This window comes from Ornithodoros turicata, chromosome 2 (genome assembly GCF_037126465.1).
Source record: "Ornithodoros turicata isolate Travis chromosome 2, ASM3712646v1, whole genome shotgun sequence".
Lineage (NCBI taxonomy): Eukaryota > Metazoa > Arthropoda > Arachnida > Ixodida > Argasidae > Ornithodoros > Ornithodoros turicata.
Window position 1 is genome coordinate 104,654,052 of NC_088202.1, and position 7,659 is coordinate 104,661,710.

A 7,659-nucleotide genomic window follows, 5' to 3' on the forward strand; every position below is an offset into this window, starting at 1 on the left:
ATCAATCCATTTTGTTGATTGAAACCATGAGCTTCCACTTTGTATTTAGGGCAATCCAGTCAACTTTTTCTATTAAATAAAATGCCCTTGGGCAGTTTAAAGTTGCAACGAATCATCAGTAATTTGAAAGTTTAGCAGTTGGAATGCCAATAAGGGGAAAAGGAAGAAGGGGAAAAGGACAGTGATCTTAACGTATCGTAGACGTCTTCGCCACATAAACTTAGCAGAGATGAAATTAACGATGGCATTCATGTTAGCAGAGATGCTCACCGTTTAGCAGAAGCCGTGATTTCATTCGCCTCAAAATAGAATTCGAGGCGTTCTACCCACGAGGTCGAGTTGCTTCCAGGAACAAACTGTGAGACTCGCCCGACAGACATTGCATACTTGCGCAAACCCAAGGCTCGTAAGGTTCGTAGGAGGTGTCGTCGCCCGTGTTATGTCGTCGCAGACCTCGAGGGGAACATGGAGACATAGGAAATGTGAACGTGGTTTATTCCTTGGAATCAGAAAAGAGAAGAACATCGTCTCGATCCGTGGATGTGGTGGTGTTGTAGAAGATCCGTTCTTGTATGGGTTCTAATTCATCACCTTGTGAGGAAGATGTTTGAGAAGATTCCTGAATTATGTCTTTCTTCAGAAACATGCTGATGATTTCCTCCCGGTCGAAGTCTGGATATGACTGAATGGAGGCGTTTCCATTAGGCCAAACAGTAATCCCAAAGTTGGCAGAGGTGCGCCACTCGCTACCAAGTATGAAGGGATACATTACGTTAGTGACGATAGAGACCTGAAGAGAAACTGTAGTATTTGCTAGTTTCACTTCCACGGTTATCTTAGCCGAACGGCAGAGACTCGCTATCGACGGCGACCACTGTTACTCCACTGTGGTATACCAATGCCCCAAAGCTCTTAATATAGAGATTTCTGCACCTGTATCAACTAGTGCGTCGACCGGTGTGTCGTTTACAAGGATTTCTATTAGAGGACCCACAGGGTGTCTAGAGGGTATATCTTGTCTTAATGAAGCAGTATAGCTGTATTAGCTGTATTTCTTGCCTTTGTCCAGGTGTCTGGTGTTGCCCATTGGGTCTTTTGATTTATGGTTGAATTTCTCCGATGGATGAAATCGCTTGGTAGAAGTAGGAGAATATTTCTCCCCGTTTTCCCGATATCTATACTTAGGCTTAGACGTGGAAGAAAAGCCTTCATGACCGCTGATGTTCCCACTCCATATAGTCCTTTGGCTTTGCTCTTTGTTGACGCCAGTTCCACGGTGCTTGAGAAGAAGGTACGATCGGTCGTGCCAGCTTGATAGAGTGAGGCAGTCACATCCAGTAGACATGTAGTAGGAAGTCAGACTGGTCCTCGTTGCCTCGCTTTGTAGACCGATGGTGATGTAGCGCATCTTGTCACGTTCCCTGAGCTGGTAAGGGCACTTGTATAGTATCTTAGTCTTTGCATGAATGTAGTCAGATAGAGATTATTCGTTCATCTGGACTCTATCTTCATAATCGCGGGCCCAATCTGGGAGATCTGGGTCATAACCGAACTGTTCTCTTAAATATCTGACCCAGACTTGCCTCGTCCAACAAGTTCTTCCTGATCCATCATCCCAATCTTTGGCCGCACCACAAAGCTTACTTTTTGCTATGTCTAAGGCCGTATAATCTGTACTGTACTGAATACGTAATACTTCAATTGACGAAACCATGTTCTTGACCAATCCATGTCCAATCCCTATCCTATTTGGGCGTTGAAGGGCCGAATCAGCTACAAACATCCAGATGCGTTGACGCCATGATAGATGAAGAACGCACATGAGCGTGTGACGCACGCTTATATACCATTCCAACATCCTGACAAAAGCATCCTGATAGATCTGATATAGCTGATGACAGCGCAACTACATTTGACAACTAAACTGCAAAGTATGTGAAAAGGGCTACGTACGTCTTGGGAGAAGCTGACCTTGAGATATAGAGCGGTCCCGCGAAATCTACGCCGACAACTGTGAACGGATTTGCCGGCGTTATACGCTCCCGAGGTAGAGGTGACACTGGGGCTGTTTCAAGGTGCGCCCTTAGTCTGCGGCAGGTCAAGCATGAGCGCAGGGCACGCCTTGTGGTTTGCCGTCCGCGGATAACCCAAAATGTGCTTCGAACCTCGGTGATGGTGTCTTGCACGTGTCTGATGGTGTTGATGGTGTCTGTAGCAAGCGCTGGTGGGCGTCGAGTATGATGAGCTCCGTGAATCGATGCTTAGGGGGTAGGAGGATGGGATGCTTGATCTGGTACGAATCTTGAAGTTGGTGAAGACGACCGCCGACGCGCTGTATTCCGGAGGCGTCGAGCAATGGCTGGAAAACACGTACCGACGAAGATGCCGCAGCAACGCTGCCGTGTCTGAGCGCCAAGATGTCGTGCCGAAAGGCTTCGGTTTGGACATGTGAGACCCATATGGTTTCGGCGTGCCGAAGCTCTTCGGACGTGAGTGGACCCGTTGTACACGGTTGGCGGGGCCTGCTATTGTGGACGAACCTAGCGCACCAGGCCGTAACGCGGAGAAGTCGAGAGAGGGTGCTCCAAGCTGAGAGGTCCATCCAGTTCTGCGTAGCCTACACTGGATGAACGACCACTTCGATATCGAGAGCTTCCGGTGCAGCGCTCACCGCCATGCAGGTGTCGTTGACATTTGGGTCTGGGAGGGTAGGAGGGCCGATATCGCTTGCGGACAGCCAGGGAGGACCACTCCACCACAGCGGGCTGTTCCGTAGGCACCTGGCGGAGATGCCGCGGGTCACTGCGGGGTTGTCGCGTCCGTTACAATGCCGCCATTGTTCAGGTCGTGAAGACGATAAGATTTTTGCCACCATCGACTTGACAAAGGAGAGGTGAGTGTTCGCGTCGCACTGAATCCATTGGAGCGCAATGCTTGAGTCCGTCCAGAAGTGAGTGGGGGCAACCTTTATGGCTTCTACCGTCGAGATGTGGCGGTAAAGACGCGTGGACAGCCGGCATGCCAGCAGTTCGAGACGCGGCAACGAGAGTTATTTCAATGGAGCTAGGCGGGCTCTCGCTAAAAGCAACTGCGTAGAAGTCGTGCCGTTAGTGGGGCGACTGCGAACGTATACTGTTGTGCCGTAGGCCTTGGGACTAGCGTCGGCGAAGCAATGCACATCAAGCAGGGCGTTGCCCTGCGGAAAGACGCTACGCGGCAGGTGCAGCGCATCGATGTCTGACAGTTCAGCCTTCCATTTCTCCCAGACCACAAGATCTTCCGTCGTGAACTCAGCGTCCCATGGCAACGACTTGCGCCATAAATTTTGAAACAGGAGCTGTACGGTTATGATGAAGGGAGCGAGATAGCCAAGCGGGTCATAAATGAGGGAGAATGTCTTGAGCACCGTACGTTTCGTAGGAGGATGGGACGCAGACAACGTGAGTGCTCGTTTGACCGAAAAGATGAGACTATCTGTGTCCCGGTCCCACAACAAGCCCAGCACCTCGATCGTTGCGTTGCCATCGGATGCGTTGTCGTAGGAAACCTCGTCCGACAGAAACCGCTCGCGAAGTGCGGATGAATTCGAGGTCCATTTCCGTATGACCCGGGTTTCGGCACCAAATTGTGTTACGTAAAATGAGTCGGACAGACCGAAGCTCCAGGTGAACAACCCCAAAAAGGTTTAATCCACAAGTGCCCAGAATCGCAACTCGAGCCAGGAGCCGCGCGCTAATCGCAATCCCATGCACCTAGTCGCCCATCGTCCTCCTCTAAGTTATGCAACAGTACACTCTAAATCGTTTTACACCTTAAAGGGTGTAAATCAAAATGTTCATGGCGCACACCTTTTAAGGTTTATTTTAACACCCTCATGGCAATTGGGGTGTAAAGGGTGTAACGCTGAATAAAACTGCTGGGTTCGTGGCAATATGCTGGTAACTGTGTATTCACAATTACCAGCATATTGCATATAATCACATTGAGGTCCATATATGTATGCACATCAAGGTGATTCAATATGTGTGTAAACATGCACAGACGACAAACAGACAATCATGTATGGCATGGCAGCTGTGCATGGCAATGAAGCTTGGCAGCTGTATATAGCTTTTCGTGGAATTGTAGACCTTCTCATGAGATGGCACCTCACCCATATGCATGTTCATTACTTAGAACGTTGCATTTATTCGTTTCTTCAAGGCTTTGCAGTATGGTACCCACAAATATCTAACCCCTGTAAAATGCATTACATTGTTCATTATCAGCGACTCATCAGGATGTTTGGTCCTCTCCTAGCTCTATGGTGTACGCGTTTCGAAGGAAAACACTAGCATTTTAAAGATGTTGCTAGAAACACTCGAAATTTTTAGAAGATAACCCTTTCATTAGCAAGAAGACATCAATTTGATCAAATGTATGTGTTGTCGCAGCCCTTCATCAGAAATGCCACATCTACTGATGGTTCCAAGGAGATACTACTTCAACATGCCCCAGAAGCAATTCAGAGTTACATTGGCGTGATATTCACGCAGAATCTATAGTCTATATGAAAAGTGCAGTTGGTAATGATAACACATTTGCTGTTGCCTGTGTTGTTGCAAAAGAACTTTCCGAGGAGGACTTACCCGTGTTCGTTGAAATTACAGGCATATACAGGGTGTTTCAAAAAACGTGTCATTCGGACTTCATAAAAAAACGGGGCGACGGAAAAATACGAGGTAAACGGCATTTGTATGGCAACTGAATTTGCCATCTTTCAAAAATTTCAAAAATATTTTCATTTGATTTTAATTAAAAGAAATTGAATTTCTTTAATTGAACTCCAAAATTTCTTAAGTCAACCTAACGTTCTTTTTACAGAATTAGAGAGCCCGTAGCGAACTTAGTCAGATCCACCAAGAAATTCGCTCGATATTGCAAATGGCACTGCCCCAAAAAGTCCCGAGATTGAGGCTTCAGAGTTTCGGGTATTCAACGGCGCACAAAATCAGTCGCAAAGACGCGCGGAGAGCCTGACATGCTCCTGCCCTCACGAAGCTAGTACAATTTATCGCCGAACCGTCGTGCAGCACAAGACGTGCCGATAACAAGGCGGTTGACATTGCACCATACGTTGATAAGCGGCAAACAAAAATGATTCCGCCTCTTTTTTCCCGCCCTCTTTTTTTCGACCTTCTATCTTTCATGGGGGCAGAAGCATGTGCTGCTCTCTGCGCATCTTTGCGACTGATTTGGTGCGCCGTTGAATACCCGAAACTTTGAAGCCTCAATTTCGGGATTTTTTGGGGGCAGTGCATTTGCAGTGGGCATTTGCAATATCGAGCGGATTTCTTGGTGGATCTGACTAAGTTCGCTACGGGCTCTCTAATTCTGTAAAAAAAAACAAAAAAACACTAGGTTGACTTGGGAAATTTTGGAGTTCAATTCAAGAAATTCAATTTATTTTAATTTAAATCAAATGAAAATATTTTTGCAAGATGGCAAATTCAGTTGCCACACAAATGCCGTTTACGCCGTATTTTTCCGTCGCCCCCTTTCTTTAAAGTCCGAGTGACAAGTTTTTTTTAACACTCTGTATGTTATTAACACTGATACCATTTTTCTCATACAAACATTAAAGGGACAGTCGCATCGACCACAGATCGATTCCGAAACCACAGAGAAATGAGATTCCCCGTCCTTCACTGACCATGACTCCAAAAGTCCCATCCCGATCGACGGAATACTTTTTGCATAATTCGTGTGTAAACGGCGCTACAGCAGACGACGGATGCGGGCGCCAAGCGGAACTCCCTGCTGAGAATCTTTAGCAACGTCACGAGGAATCTGACCAATAAGAGTGCGGCGAGCCAGAGGAGTCCCCGCGGCTTGCTGCTTGCACGAGCAAGGTCAGGGATGGTCAGGGAGACGAAGGCGAAGGCACATACGGAGATGGCGGACTCGGAACGCGTAAGTGGCGAATCGTGCTGTTCAAATGCCTTTAATAATAGCTCCCGTGACGAATATACATGTTTGATGACGGCCCATATTCGACGGATCCGCTCCCTCTGCAAGTCGCTGGTGATGTACGTGCCGCAGCTGCGTTAGCGCAACAGAACGAGCCTCAGGACCACTGCTTTAGGTACGTTCATGATTAGAGTGCTCAATACTTGATCCCGTGACATTCACTACGACGCAGGAAACAATCCAAGTGTTTGTGCGGCGTCTGTGCTCCCTAGGAACCCGATGAGTAGCTATATGCTGCAGTGCTGGTGAAGTGGCAGAGTTGTGCAATGACGGCGAAGTACAGTGTAAGCACGCATCACACTTTGTTCCCAGCTCTTTGTCTTCGGCCAGAACTTCTGGTGCTGTATCCACCGCAGTATTGCAGCGACAATCACAGTCTTCGCCAACTGTACCCACAATAGATGGGCACGTTGAGCCATCCTTATTTTCGTAGTTGTCGTCGTCGTTTGCATACACGACGATTGCCCAATGAAAGTTACGAAGGCTCTAACCAGCTGTGCAACTCAAGGGCCTGGTTAGAATTAGAATGATTGTCAGGAGATTAACTGTGCTACGTGTTTAGGAAAGTGTCCTTTCTTTTTATAGCTACGTCAGGTTCACTGCTTATTGTGTGTTTACAAGCTGAGTTTGGAGACCGAGAAACAGACGACAGATACCTGGGTGTGTCGTCCGCATGATTCGCCAACGTTTTTCCATCCCGGTCGTATCAGGGCAATCATCTTTAGTGTGCCTCATTTCCTCAAACAAATTTTGATACCTGTCATTGATCCCATTTTTTTTTGCACCACTGTTTTGAAAACATTTTTCAATGCTGTAACTTCAGAGATCCTTGGCAGAGCATTACCTCTTGTCTATGTATTATAATAATTATTATAATGACAGGCGACAAGTTATGTAAATGTGAATAAATCTTTGTGTTGACTGAGTGTTGACCATTCAAGAGCCATTGCACAAGTCCACATTCAACTCTCCATGCACAGATATTCATTATTTGCTATGCACAGACAGTTATCAGCGTGCACCACACTGGCAATGTCACTCGGGACCTGAAGCGAGGACTCACAAAAAAACAAAACAAACAAAAAAAACTGCTTCGTAAGTACTTCAATTGCAATGAAAATCTGGAATTGTGTGTTCTTTACATTTCTGGACGGTTTCATGAACTTCGGGTAATTAACATGGGGCATACGAGTTCCACATTCACTTACCTTTTCCAAACGCACAATCTTCACCGAGAACCTCAATCTTGGGGTGGTGTTGCAAAAAAAATTGGGGCTGCGGTTACATTATAACAGTGGTACACAGGAAAAAGAACTCGGGGTGTTGTGGGGGACCTGGATCGATCTTTGGGCACAACCAAGTGTAAAATTTTGGAAGGGTTAGTACATCCTGAAATGACCCCATTGCCTCAGACCCCACTACTGGAATAATGGACCTCTCTTTTACGGGTAGAGTTTGTGTCAATCCAAGTTGCACTTGCATGATGTTCTCATCCAGGTACACATTATCGGTGAAATGCGAGGAGCATACACGGACAGCATGAACACTCCTTGCTTCATCTGGATACCCGCTAATGATGTAGCCGCTTCCAACTTTTGCTTCGTCTGGGGTCTGCCTGTAGCTGTACCCTAGGCGTGCGAAATCAAACAT

General features: G+C 47.0%; 1 long non-coding RNA gene across 1 annotated transcript; it reads right to left on the reverse strand.

Moving 5' to 3' along the window:
• Positions 1 to 478: 478 nt before the first annotated feature.
• Positions 479 to 2,925, reverse strand: LOC135383923 (uncharacterized). The gene is made up of 2 exons (XR_010420152.1): positions 1,954 to 2,925; positions 479 to 1,426 (listed from the first exon to the last, which is right to left on the reverse strand). It is a non-coding gene; the product is annotated as an uncharacterized LOC135383923 (long non-coding RNA).
• Between the last annotated feature and the right edge of the window lie 4,734 nt (positions 2,926 to 7,659).